Source organism: Bos indicus, chromosome 15, assembly GCF_029378745.1.
Source record: "Bos indicus isolate NIAB-ARS_2022 breed Sahiwal x Tharparkar chromosome 15, NIAB-ARS_B.indTharparkar_mat_pri_1.0, whole genome shotgun sequence".
NCBI lineage: Eukaryota > Metazoa > Chordata > Mammalia > Artiodactyla > Bovidae > Bos > Bos indicus.
The window spans coordinates 7780680-7795566 of NC_091774.1; the positions used below are offsets into that span (position 1 = coordinate 7780680).

General features: G+C 37.3%; 1 protein-coding gene across 1 annotated transcript in view; it reads left to right on the plus strand.

Annotated features, from left to right (window-relative positions):
• TRPC6 (transient receptor potential cation channel subfamily C member 6) overlaps positions 1–14887 on the plus strand; it is a 160526-nt gene that overhangs the window by 84614 nt on the left and 61025 nt on the right. The gene's annotated exons all lie outside the window — the stretch shown is intronic.

Consider the following 14887-nt stretch of genomic DNA (forward strand, 5'->3'; position numbering starts at 1 on the left):
TTACAGATCCAGCCACATGTTTTGACTTTTCTCCTTTATCTGGCCACAGTCTCTATGGAATGGATTTAATACCAGCTATGAGACTGATAAACAAGAGGTGCTTGTTAAATTTGGTCTTTATCATAAGAAAATTCCTCTTAACAGGACCAGAAGCTAATTTCCTTTATTTTAAAATTTATTTTGAGGTAATAATATCTTGGAATGAAAATGAGTGAAGAGTTCGGGGTTGTAAGAAGCTATTTAACATTGAGCAAGTTATTTTGGGCCTCAGTTTTTTTTAATAGAAATTAACTTAAGGCAGAAAGTTGGAAGAGACAATTTCTAAGTGCCTTTCTAACATTTCCGGTCTGTGCTTCCACTATTATTGCTTTGGTGGATAAAGTGAAGTGATGCAGAAATGTATCCCATACATTCAGACATTTAAGTAACTAACATTCACTAAGTGACTGATGGTATTAATAAAGAATCACAGAGTAGTATGCCTAGAGGAAATATGACACTTGGGCAGGGTTCTCAATTTTAAATTTACTAGCATAGCAATTTAATGCAATTAATAAAAAAGGGTTTGTGTTATACCTATAGGAACTGAATTTCATTTTTACCATACAAGAAGAAGGGTAAGCTAAGAATTACTACTCTGTGGAAAAGTAGACCCTGATTTTTTGCTCAGGTGATATCAAATACTCTAGAGGTTAGTTACCTAGGTTGGCTTTGTGTTCTATCAAAGCAGTGGCTTCACTGGTTTCACTGAGCTTGTTTTTTCCTTTTCATCTTACTTTAGGGAAGTCATATGACTTTTTTAGCTCAAGTTGCCTTGAAAGTCCCATTTAAGGGAAGCTCACTTACCATGCCTCTGAAAGTTGAATATAGCTGCAGATGGAGATATAGACTTTCCATCCGTGGCTCAGGATAACTAGTAGCTTTCAGTTAGTATGGCTAGTCATGCTATGGAGCTTTCTGTGTAATTTGGTGTTTTGTTTAACTAAGATTATTATTTTTTAAAATACAGAGGAAAGAGGAGATGAAGCAAAGTCGGATAACCGACTTCTAAAGCCCTTATGGAATAAATAGGAGAAGGGCGAGGACCCTATTCCGTCTGAGGTGATTTGCCTTATCTCTGTGCAGCAGAGTCATGAGCTGCAGAAGGCCAGATGCCTCACCATGTGTCCAGCCAGATGCTACAGTTCAGGTGAACCCCTTGTTTCCCAGGACTCTGAGCGGTTGGTTGCTACCAACCCACAGGGATCCCTGTAAACCATCAGGGAAGCTGGAGACAGACAGTGGACTGCGGACTATGCTCCGCTGGTCTTGTCCAGGAGCCTCCCTCACCAGGAGAGTGGCAGAGTAGTTCCCTTTCCTTATTCTGCCAGGTTTGCACTAAGTACTTAGTTTTCCAAACTAATCTATATTATTTAGGGCAGACACAGATGGAATGGCTATAATAATAATATTAAGAATGTTTAATGCCAAAGCAAGGTGCTGGTGTAGTGGTCACTTGTTGCAGTGTGCAGGGAAGATAGTAATTCAGAGTGGGCCACAGAGGTTTCCAGAGTTATCAGTGGTCTATTCTTAGAGGGAAGGTGAGGGGAAGGGTTGGTAAATGGTGTTCATTTCACTATTAATCTTAAAATAACAGCTCGTTTCAGCATGTATGTTTCACAATAATAAAAATAAGATTTAAAAAGTGAAATACATCTATAAAGCTATTTTATAATCTTGCTTTACTATATTTATCATTAGTATGAACTTAAGGAGTAGTGTATCATAACTAGTTCCAGCGGAGAAGGCTATGGCACCCCACTCCAGTACTCTTGCCTGGAAAATCCCATGGACGGAGGAGCCTGGTGGGCTACAGTCCATGGGGTCGCGAAGAGTCAGACATGACTGAGCGACTTCACTTTCACTTCTTACTTTCATGCATTGGAGAAGGAAATGGCAACCCACTCCAGTGTTCTTGCCTGGAGAATCCCAGGGATGGGGGAGCCTGGTGGGCTGTCATCTTGGGGTCGCACAGAGTCGGACGTGACTGAAGCGACTTAGCAGCAGCAACTAGTTCCAGGTACTGTAGAGAGTTCATAAACATTTTTTAGGGTATTGGTTTTTTTTTTTTTTTTCAGCTGTATTAAAAAATAGAGACATTACTTTGCCAACAAAGGTCCATCTAGTCAAGGCTATGGTTTTTCCAGTAGTCATGTATGGATGTGAGAGTTGGACTATAAAGAAAGCTGAACACCAAAGAATTGATGCTTTTGAACTGTGGTGTTGTAGTAGACTCTTGAGAGTCCCTTGGACTGCAAGGATATCCAACCAGTCCATTCTGAAGGAGAGCAGTCCTTGCTGTTCATTGGAAGGACGGATGCTGAAGCTGAATCTCCAATACTTTGGCCACCTGATGTGAAGAACTGACTCACAGGAAAAGACCGTGATGCTGGGAAAGATTGAGGTCAGGAGGAGAAGGGGACAACAGAGGATGAGATGGTTGGATGGCATCACGGATTCAATGGATGTGAATCTGAGTAAACTCCGGGAGTTGGTGATGGACAGGGAAGCCTGGTGTGCTGCAGTCCATGGGGTCGCAAAGAGTCGGACATGACTGAGCACATGAACTGAATTGAAAAAATATAACAACAACAAAAATAACACTTTTCCCTATGCATACCATTTCTGATCCTGATTGATCTCTGAACATTTCTTCATATGTATAGTGGAAGTAACAACACCAGCTTCACCAACTGCAGGGAAATTAAATAAAATATAATTGATAAAGAGATTGGCACATAGTAAACCTTAGTAATGATCAGTTCTTACTCTGCTGGTTCTAGTCAAATTAATTTAATATATAGATTCATAAGAGTTTATCCAGTAATTTTGTTTATATTATTTTATTTTTTCTTGAAAGATAATTGATGTGTAGGGCTTTGCAGGTGGTGCTAGTGGTAAAGAATCTGCCTGCCAATGCAGGAGATGCAAGAGGCATGGCTTTGATCTCTGGGTCAGGAAGATCCCTTTGAGTAGGAAATGGCACCAGACTCCAGTATTCTTGCCTAGAAAGTCTCTTGAGCAGAGGAGCCTGGCAGGCTACAGTTCATAGGGCTGCAAAGAGTTGGACACAACTGAGCGACTAAGCATAGCACAATCAATGTATAACACTGTGTTAATTTTAGGTGTACAATTTAATGATTTGACATTTGTATGTATTGCAAAATGGTCACCACAGTAAGTTTAGTTAGCATCCATCAGAACATATAAATGCAAATTTTCTTTTCTTGTGATGAACTTTTTAAGAACTAGTCCCTTAGCAACTTTGTTATCTTATAACTGGTAGTTTGTACCTTTGGCCCACCTCCTCCCATCTTGACCCTACTTCCTACCTCCTGCCTCTGGCAACAGTTTGTTCTCTGTACTGATGAGTTTAGATTTTGGTTGTTGTTGTTACTTTGCTTTGTTTTGATGCTATATATAAGTGAAATTATACACTGTTTTCCTTTCTCTTACTTATTTCACATAGCATAATGCCCTTGTCATCCACCCATGTTGTTGCAAATGGCAGGATTTTCTTGGTTTTTCTAATGGCTGAATAATACTCCATTGCACACATACATCATATTTTCTTTATCTATTCATCTGCTGATAGACACTAAAGTTCTTTCCATGTTTTGCCTAGTGAAAATAATGTTGCAGTGAATATGGGGGCACAGATACTCTTTTGAAATAACAATTTCATTTTCTCTGAATATATACCCAAAAGTGGGATTACTGAATCATATGGGAGTTCTATTTTTAATTTTTCGAGGAACTGCCATACTGTTTTCCATAGCAGCTGTACCAATTTACATTTCCAACATTGCCTATGTGTTTTAATCTTATTTATATAACTTTTCTTTACAAAGCTAGAAAAAATAGTAACTATACAGTGAACTAACAACTTTACTTGATGCAATTGGTATGCTAAAAATCAAGCTCTACCAAATTGCCATATTTCATTCTCACTGATATTCATGGACTGTATAGTCCATGGGGTCACAAAGAGTTGGACATGACTGAGCAAATTTCACTTCACTTCACTTCATTATCACTGATGGTGGACAAATATATTTGATTTTATTACAAGTAAAAATTACTTTCAAATGCAATAGAATAATAATAACAAGACTATTTTTTGAACACTTATTATTAGTAAATAGTAAATGCTTTACATTCTTTACCTCATTGAGAATAATAAGAGTACTTACTATATAAGGTTGTTAAGATTACTTGAGTTAAGACTTGAAGAACACTTGTTACTATGCTGGGTCTATAACTGATATTTCCAAATAAAATACATACAGTTTTTTAACCCTCCCAGCAATCCTGTGAATGGGATAATTATCATCCTTATTTTGGAGGAAGCCAGGGAGTCAACAAATTGGCACATCAGAACCTGACTCCATAGCTGGTTATTCTAGCATTTGTATTTAAACCACTGTGAATCTGAAGTATTTAATGAAAATGTATGATTTGATCACAGGATGAGGAAGAAAATGTGTAGCTTTGCAAAGTCTGATGTTGCTGTACTAGGAATGGTAAAGGACACAGTTTTATAGATTAGTTTTGAAAGTCATTGGGGGCAATATTTACTTATTTATGGTACTTTCAAATACTTTGCCTTATATTTCTAAGGAACCAGCCTATAAAAAAGAGAACACTGAGGATTATTGGGTGGCTAAGCTGCTTAAGAATCTGCCTGCAATGTGGGACACCTGGGTTCGATGCTTGGGTTGGGAAGATACTCTGGAGAAGGGAAAGGCTTACCCACTCCAGTATTCTGGCCTGGAGAATTCCATGGACTATATAGTCCATGGGGTCCCAAGGAGTCAGACACACCTGAGTGACTTTCGCTTTCACTAAGTTGTATCAAGTGAGTATATAAAAATTGGTTGATTTAGCCATGTGACTATTTTAATATTTAGACATAAAATTATCTTATCCCACAAATTCATGATCTAAAAATCTGATGTGTTGTTAGATTACATCCTTCTGGATGGGAGAAATCCTAAATGAATAGACATTCATTTTGTAGGAAGTTTAGCAAATCTGGTTATATCTACAGAGTAGTCTGTCTACTTTGCCCTCAGCTACCTGAATGATGCAGGAACATTATGAGAAGTTACCCTTACTTGGTGAATACAGGATGTACTTTTCAAAATTTAACTCCCTGCCAGCACAGGAAGCTTGTGCCGTATGGTTGTTACACACTTGGTTACTGAGGATAAATGACATTCTAACTGTATAGTAAAAAAAAATAGTTATTGATATGGAGTAAAAATTGGAGTGGGAAATGGCAATCCACTCCAGTATTATTGCCTGAAAAATTCCATATATAGAGGAGCATGGTGGGCTGCAGTCCATGGGGTCGCAAAGAGTTGGATATGACTAAGCACATGCACACAGATACACATGGAATAAAATAGCTTTGGAAACTCCTAGAAATGTGACAAAACAGGATGCTGTCCATTAATTTTTCTTTTCATACATGTTTCTCTATTACTTATTCATTCATGTGTAGATTCACAGACATTATAGGCACAGCTTGTGCCTGACACTGGAAAGTGAAGATGAAATGGGGCTTTAAGAGCACATGTATTCAAGAAGGGTAAGACAAACACAGTCAAGGGACGAAGAGAAAAGACTGGAGCATTATTTAGGAACAGTGCAAGCAAGAATGAAGGTCAGAATATGATGAAGATTAAAACAAAACTAAGGCAATGAAAGTAGTAAGGAAAAAAACAAGGGAAGGTCAATCTGTCATTTTGGGCACATGGTACAAATTTAAGAGATTACATTGAGGAAAGGAAAGCCATTTAATGACTACTTAGCTTCCACCTTGTTTATTAAACAGAACATCTTCAAGCTGGAAAGCTTTGAACAATTATAGTTAAGAAGGATTTAATGTCCATAAAGCTTAAGGCATCAAATTACCTTAAACTGAATTGCGTGAGTCACTGATTTCATAGTAACTCTGCAAAGTTACATTATTCCCCCAGCTCCCCAGTTTACCCATTTAATAGCATTGGGTGCTCAGAGAGGTGATACAGCTGGTAAATGGCCCAATCAGGATCCCCAACAAAATCTGTCTTTCTTCAAAGCAGTGTTCTTCCCAGTACTTGGCAGAGCTCCCCAGACTTGCCTCAAGTTCTTTAGATCCCTAAAGACTTAATTCTCAGCAGCCATATATGTGTCCTTAATTTTTCCAAACTCATGCACTTGAATTATGTAACCTCCAAATGCCTCAGAACAAAGCCCCTTGAGCTAGAGATCTCACAGTTGAGTTCTGAAGCTTGAATCTCCTAAAATTAAATTATTAGCTTTTTACCTTAGAGTTATCTACATTTTCATCTTTTTGCCTAAGGCATACATGCTAAGTGTTGAACTAAGATTAGCAATGGAACCCAGACCCCAGCTTCTAAATCCTGAGTCGTCAACCTTCAATTAAACTGGGCCAGGAATAAGAAGCCCCTTGGAGGAGGGAACTCCAGTGCATTCCAGCCATAATGGACATCTTTCCATTTCCTTGGACTGCTGACTTTTGCAAGTACGGTTGTCTTTGCCTGGAACTCCTTTTTTTCCTCTTCTCTCCCTTCCGCTAACTTCTTCCTTGTTCTAACAAGAAGGACAATTCTTCAGAAGGCCTTCCTTGACTCATAGATTGAGTTGAAAATTCCTTGCTCTTCATTTATATAGCATGTTGTACCTTTTCTTTATTAATATGCATCACCCTATAATTTTCCATTTATTTTTCTTCTTTCTGCCATATCTTGTAATTTTCAGTTTATTTTTCTTCTTTCTGTCATGTCTTGAGTGTCTTTCCTTGAAGTGTCCCTCTTGTGTCTAGCATAGTACCTGGAATTGCAAATATTTGATCTGCTGAATGAGTGAACTGTTAAGATCATGATGGCTGATATGAGGCATGATAATGGTAAAATAATGCTGAATCAACAAAGAAAGACAGTCCACAATTTTGGTTTCTAAATCAATTAAACTACGCACTGTATTCTTTAGTCATCTTTATATTTGTACTCCTTTATACGTTCTGGGTACATATCGATTTAAACCTGCATTGTGAGCAACTGGATCTAGCCTCCAAGGAAGATGTTGAAAGCATGTTTCAGACTTATTTTTATAGTCTAGCACTGTTAGCTCCAGGAGTTGGCAGCTTCAGCTCGTGCTAAACACACAATCTTAACAATTCTAAATGTTTCAGTGACATCACATTGCCCTCCTTCTCACCCTCACAATCAGAGCTGCTCCTCTTAAGCCTCATAGGAATATTAACTGAAATGTGGATAGATGAATCTTAGTTAAAGGCTAATTTTTAAGATATTGGACTGCCTGAAATTGAATGTGGGTGTCTCTCCTGACAGTTTATAGAAGGGAAAAGTAAGCTCAGAAAGGTGACAACTAACGATGCATCAATGACTCATAAAGAAAAAAAATTGTAGACTTACAATTTTCTATGCCTGTTTTCATCAGTGATTTCTGGAGGAGATAATCATGGCAAAGTCAAAGTCACCTCCAGAGCATGTGTTGGGTGTTGTTGGCTTGCTCTCATGGCCTATTCTCCACCTTTGCACACTGCCCTCTGCCCAAGGGGTTGGCATCAGTGCAAACCTATCTGGATGGCTTCAGTGTGCTCCTTACTTCCAGGTTTTGGGTTGGGTGCAGCCCATGGGAAGGCCCCTCTGAGAAATTAGAGGGTGGGAGAGTGAGGTCAGAGTATCAGTTCCCCTGATTTTTTCTTGAGGGTTGGCTATTACCCTCAACTAAAGGCCAGAAACACTGTCAAATGGGCCTTGCCTTAGACAAGGGCCTGCCTTACCCTATTTAACTGCTTCTAACTTTTCCTCCTTTCTCCCCTGCAGTCTGAAGCCTCCCTTGTCCTAGACCAAGTACTGCAAGGCACCATGGTGGATTTCCCCAACGCCTGCTGCACAGTCCTAGTATCTCTTCATTAAAGTCCTCAGATTACCCAATTTAAGTATTCTTTTTCCTGCCCAGAATCTGTCTTATATAGAAGTTATTTTGGAATAGGAAAATATGCTTGTGTAATACACAGGACTATGATGGCTGTTGATATTGAGGCAAAGGGCTTAAAACTCTTTGGTGAGATAATTGGGATATATTTTGCTTGTATTAAACACAAACTTTTAATATCTCCAGGAGTACTCTGTCAAAACAAATAAAAATAAATCCATGGGCATTCTTTCTTTGAAAGAGCATTTCAAAGAAGGATGGCATGACACATGAAATAAACTACAAGCTAAAGGCTGAAAAGAAACAATGACATTTCAGATTTAGTTGTTTTAAAAAAATTCTATAACTGTTCCAGTATTTAGTCATGTTTTCATTCTCTCACATAGTTTGGTTTCTAATGTATATAAATGAGATGTCAATTGGTGATAAAAATAAACAAAAATACATAATATGCACAAGACATTTTTCAGTCACATTTTTGCTGGCTCCCACCTAAAAGTGACAAGCAGTTCAGGCCTCTATCATTTTGCAGAATACTGAAGCAGTGGTGTGATAGAGTGTGACTAATCACATAGAAAGTTAGTGTTTGATGGACTAGGAAGAGTCCATGGGGGAAAATCGAAGCTAACTGAATCAAAATAAAGAACTGTTATCTTGAAAAGTACCTGGAGGATAAAGGGATTTCATAATATGTTGTGAGGATAGGTGGTTCTGCTCTATGTGTGGTGTCAAGGGTAGACAAGGAAAGCAATAGAGGTGAGATAATATTAGTTTCTTAAGGACAAAAGACTCCACTTCTGGATCATGGACAAGTCACGAAAATGCCACTTTTAAAAATATGCCTTTCAATTTTCTTTGTTCCCTATTGAATTTGCCGCTTATTTGAAATGAATATAATCATTATACGTTCTCCAGGACATGTTATGACTCAATCTTCATGTTGTGTTCATTTTATCTTTTTTTGGTAGGGTTGTATATCCTAGTGATTTGCTGTTGGCTTAATAGCAAATAAACAGGCTTTGGTTTTTATTCCTGTGACAAGAGGGGTTCATGCATTTGATGTTATGTCTGGAGTGTTTGCAGTATACCTTTCTGCTAAGCACTGGGAATCCAGTGTGGAATAAGGCAAAATAGTCCTTGTTCTCATGGGAGAAAGGGAAACCACTACAGTTGTTTATTGCCCCCTCAGCCCCAGGGGAAGGACCAGGGGAAGCCCCAGAGGAAAGTGTGCAGCTAGAGATTAAGTAGAGTAAAAACAGTTTCATTACAAAATCAGAATAAAATTACTTTTTATCATTTATCCTCCTAAAGTAGTATGCAAAATTGCTAGTTGAGTTGGTTGTTAACCTCTAATTATCCACATCTAATTTTTTCTGTGGATAATTGTGCACATAATAAAATATACATCCTAGAATTGTTTAATTTTCACTTTCCTATAAGACATCTAAAAGTCTACTCTTGTGGCTCTTCCATGCTGCCTGGAATAGTTACATGCCATTTATGGTTTCAGCACTTCTGCTTTAGCAGAATTGTGCTTTATTTAAATATTTCAAGGATTTTTGAAGCAAAAAATAAAAGTGAAGATAGATACTTAATATGGAGCTTAGTTTGTAGGGGAGCAGTTCCATTTGATAAAAGTGTATCATATTTGAACAGGATGTAGAAAATTACTGCACATGTTCTGGCTTCAAACACATTGTCCATTTGACTCAGAAGCTAATTTGCATTGCTGGCATTTTCAATGGAGATGGGTTATTCCATTTCTCCCTATTTAGGACAACAGGCATCATTTAGCCAACAAAAATAATCATAAAAATGAGGTATGTAAAAAAAGTTGTTTTCTTGACCTAATCAATATTTGAGTAGTATGGAGGCAGTGACTATTTATACTATTTCCTAGAACTGGTATTTATGTATTGTGATAAAGCAAATTATAAAAAAATGGTCACAAAAATGTAGGTTACTAAACATCCAACCATGCTAAATATGGCTAAAGGGTTGAAGAAAAAAAATCTTAATAAATATTTTTCTTAAATACAAGAACCCACTTTTAAAGTGTGCACTTAAGGTGGAATGAAAATGTCTCTTCTGTTAACATAATGCTTTGGGCTATTGTTCCTATTTCTAGTAGACAGTTTATCTAGGTTACATTTGCGATTAATATACAGTTCTACAATATAGCCTTGTAAAATCCATTCTCAGAGAGGTAATTTAATCTAGCAATGTCTAGTATCTTTCTTGAAAGGCTTCAAATATTTGTCATTTAAAAAGCTGTTACACATTTTGCGTTTGTGTTTGACACTTAAGGATTAAGCATCACCACTTGTGACGAAATGCTATACATAGAGCCTTTTGTTGCTTCTTTACACTGCAGTTGACGAAGGCAAAGTAAAAGTGAAAGTCATTCAGTCTTTGAATTCTCCAGACCAGAATACTGGAGTGGATAACCGTTCCCTTCTCCAGGGGATCTTCCCAACCCAGGGATCAAACCCAGGTCTCCCGCATTGTAGGCAGATTCTTTACCAGCTGAGCCACCAGGGAAGCCATTGAGGAAGACAAGGAGACAGCAAATCATGCATTTTGTCAACATGCAAATACTTTCCCTTTATCTCACTACTCATGCAAGGACTACTGCCTTCATTCTGCCTGTCAGAGTTATCTTCCTAAAACAATCATAAATGCCTCTATAAACATTCTGTATCTGGCTTTCCTGTGGCAGAGTGCTAAGGAAATGATGATGATCCAAGCCTTTTTATAAAAAGATATCTGAAATCTATGTCACTGCATATGATTAAAATTTGTGATAGAGACAGGAGAAGCTTTAAAACTGAAGAAAACATTTTCTCTGGAACTGTCTTTGCTGTTCTTCAAAAGGATGAAAGTTATAGGTATGAAAGTCGTAATAGTTTAGAAGGAGATTGGATATATCCTTAGTGGCTTGCCAGGGTAGAACTTGCCATTATTCATATTAATAACATTAAAGTCATAAATCGTTAATTTAGAAATTTAGAATGAAAGGTGTCACAACTCAGGCTTATTCTATCTCAGTGTAATTCAGTGCATGAAGCAGGGCACCCAAAGCCAGTGCTCTGGGACAACCCAGAGGGATAGAGTGTGGAGGGAGGTGGGAGGGGGTTCAGGATGAGGGAGACACGTATATACCTGTGGCCGATTCATGCTGATGTATGGCAAAAACCATCAGAATATTGCAATTATCCTCCAATTAAAATAATAAACTAATTTAATAAATAAATAAATCTCAAGTACTCTTAGTTGACAACTTGGTCCCAGATTATGTAGATTAAAGCACTCTTGATAATTACAAGAATAGCCTAAAATATTACATGGACATCAAGTGGGAAAGCAAACAATATTATTAGAACTTGAACATTTCTATTTAAATGCTTTCCACATTCATATTTTCAATTGAGCCTAGAAGTAATTCTGTAAAATAGATTGGAATAATTATTTCTGCTGATCTTATGGAAGAAAAAGAACAAGAAAGAGGCTTGGTTCTTGGCCTTTTGGTACTTGGTACTATTTTGTGTCAATTCTGTGTCTTTTTATATTTTAGTTACACGAAAACCTTTCTTGCACTCCTATTAATTTAATCTCACTTCTATAAATCCCCTGATCCTAGCTCTTTTCTCCTTTAATTTTACAGTTTTCTTTCTCAGAGTATTAATCATGTTCTGGAGATGTCTTCCCTCCCCCTGATTTTTGAGCTTCCTCTTATCTACAACAGAATCTATGGAAAGTAATATATACAGAAGACAAGAGAGGAAGTGAAAGGCTAAAGAGGTTATTAGAAGCCAGAAAAGTGACAGAAAAAAATTACTTTCTCTTTTAAAAGACATTAGAAATAATATTTATTTTTAAAAATTGAAAATAATATCAACTAAGGATCACTAGTTACTTGAGGCAAAACTTTAATATAAAGTATAAAACAAACATAAAATAGAAATATAAAAACAAGCATAAAAAAGGAATAGGAGTAAATTCCCTGAAGTGTTCTGATCTGTGTCAGAATCTTTATCACTGATGTCCCCAGAATTAGATACTGTGTTTTCAAAAGCAGAAAAAGGTATTATTTTTTTTAATGTGAGGAATAAAAGATGTCCTTGCAAATTAAAAATAGCAGAGGAAAAATTTACAAAAGATATATTAAAGTTGAAGAAATATCTCAGAGTAGTGTACAAAAAGATAAATAATTGGAAAATAGAGAAAAAAGAAGAAAATAAAGGATATTCCAGAATTACCAACATTCAAAAAGAAGGAGTTCCAGAAACAAAGGACTCTGTAGACAAGAATCAAAAATATCAAAGAGTGTTCTGTTTATGTTTTCTTCTAAGAGTTTTACAGCATCTGGCCAAAATTGAAGCAAGGCTTTTTTTTTTTTACCCATCTTCTAGAGTAATGAAAATAAAAACAAAAATAAACAAATAGGACTTAATTAAACTTAAAAGCTTTTGCATAGCAAAGGAAACCATAAACAAGATGAAAAGAGAACCCCTCAGAATGGGAGAAAATATTTGCAAATGAAGCAACTGACAAAGGATTAATCTCCAAAATATACAAATAGCTCATGTAGCTCAAAATCAGAAAAACAAACAACCCAATCAAAAAATAGGCAGAAGATCTTAATAGACATTTCTCCAAATAAAACATACAGATGGTCAACAAATACATGAAAAAATACTCAGCATCACTAATTATTAGAGAAATGCAAATCAAACTACAGTGAGATATCACCTCAAGCCATCAGAATGACAATCACCAAAAAAGCATGGGGTGTGTGTGTGTATGTGTGTGTGAGAGAGAAAGAGAGAGAGAGAGAAGGGTGTGAATATAGGGTGGGAGATTGTGAAAGTGACCTAAATATTCAACTTTCACAATGGGAAGTCTGTAGGTAATACCAAATCTGGAAAATTAAGAAATAGCAATATTACCAAGTTATATGATGTAAGGATTTAAATGATAAAATAATCAACTAAAATAGTTGAAATGTATTTCCTCTAAATATCAGGATGTGGAGAAAATGAAGAATAAGGGCCTGCTATTTTCTGTAACAAGCTTTTCAAGTCTTTCAGCATGCACATGCATGGCTTGGATGCAGGTTAAAATGGAATTGGAAACAAAACAATAGCTATAGAAATAAAAATAGATGCAATAAATAATTCCCTTATAGTACTTAATAAAAGCTATATATACATTATTTAAAGATAAGTCTTAAAAATTATGGAGAGGTGAGAGGGAGGCTCTAGAGGGAGGGGATATATGTATACTTTTGGCTGATTCACAGTATTGCATGGCAGAAACTAATGCAATATTTTAAAACAATTATCCTCCAATTAAAAAATCTTAAAAGATTACTAGTATCATAACATGTTTGGCTATGGCCTCGACATCATTTTAAAGAATTTACATAGCTGTCTTTTCAGTAAAACAACTTGGTTAGTTTTAAGAGGCCGTGAATGGTTACACTGTTGAACAAAAAATTTCTGAAAAAATTTTGTGAATATGGCAGAACATTCTTCAAGCTCCTTGTTGCTAACTCACTTCAGTCGTGTCCAACTCTGTGTGACCCCATAGACGGCAGCCCACCAGGCTCCCCCATCCCTGGGATTCTCCAGGCAAGAACACTGGAGTGGGTTGCCATTTCCTTCTCCAATGCATGAAAGTGAAAAGTGAAAGGGAAGTCACTCAGTTGTGTCCGACTCTTTGCGACCCCATCGACTGCAGCCTACCAGGCTCCTCCATCGGTGGGATTTTCCAGGCAAGAGTACTGGAGTGGGGTGCTATCGCCTTCTCCTTGGAGAGACACAACCTATTTCTGAGCTGCAGATTTTTGCTAACTCCTTTGGGATCATACTGCCATGGTCAACATTGCCTGGAGCTTTGGTATCAAGATGGACAAGGGTTAGTTTGGAAAGAAAGTTAGCATCTCTAGGCCTGGCCCGATAGAAAGGGAAGATGGTTTATGGGGTCTTTGGGTCTATTTAAATTCTCTTCATACAGGGAAGTTTGTGAGTCTTTGAAGGAGGATGACTTTGGGAACATTTATAAAGATCTGTGACATCAATCATCAGTCACACTTTTCTTCATTTCATACTCCCCCGTAACCAGGCTCTTTCATATTCTGCAGTAACTTATCCTTGTTGGGTTTCCAATTAGTGATAGTGACACAGGTTCAAGCTCAAAAAGACCTTAAGACATGAAGTTGTGAATCACTAGAAAAAAAAATCCCCATTTTAGCATTTCCTTCAGAGGGAGTATCACTTTTTCTGATCACAGAATGAAAGCCAACATTGAAGGCTGGCCACCCTTTTGATCCTTCCCATTTAACACCTGGATCACAGCTTTTCAGGTTTCCAGTGATTTTTAGAATAATGCCTAGCAGAGTCCAGCCCATTTATTTTCCCTGTCAATGAAACCTACACTGTGGCATTCAATTGATCCCTCTGCTGGAGGAAGCTCCCCACCTGTACCTTAACACCGGATCACAGCTTTTCAGGTTTCCAGTGATTTTTAGAATAATGCCTAGCAGAGTCCAACCCATTTATTTTCCTAGTCAATGAAACCCTCTCCGTGGCATTTAATTGATCCCTGTGCTAGAGGAAGCTCCCTAGCTGGACCTGACCTTGTTCCACTCTCCCCAAATACACTGTCACACTTGACTTCTATGCGTCCATTTTCAGCACATCATTTCTCTAGGAAGGTAGACTAGATGCCCCTGTGGTAGGTTTATCATGACAGTTAAACAGCTAATAATAGTAATGTACTAATTGCCCATTGCTCCCTTTGGACTATAAGATTTATAAGGACAGAAACTTTATTTTGCTTTCACTACTGCTTTGTCCACACCTTATATAATGCC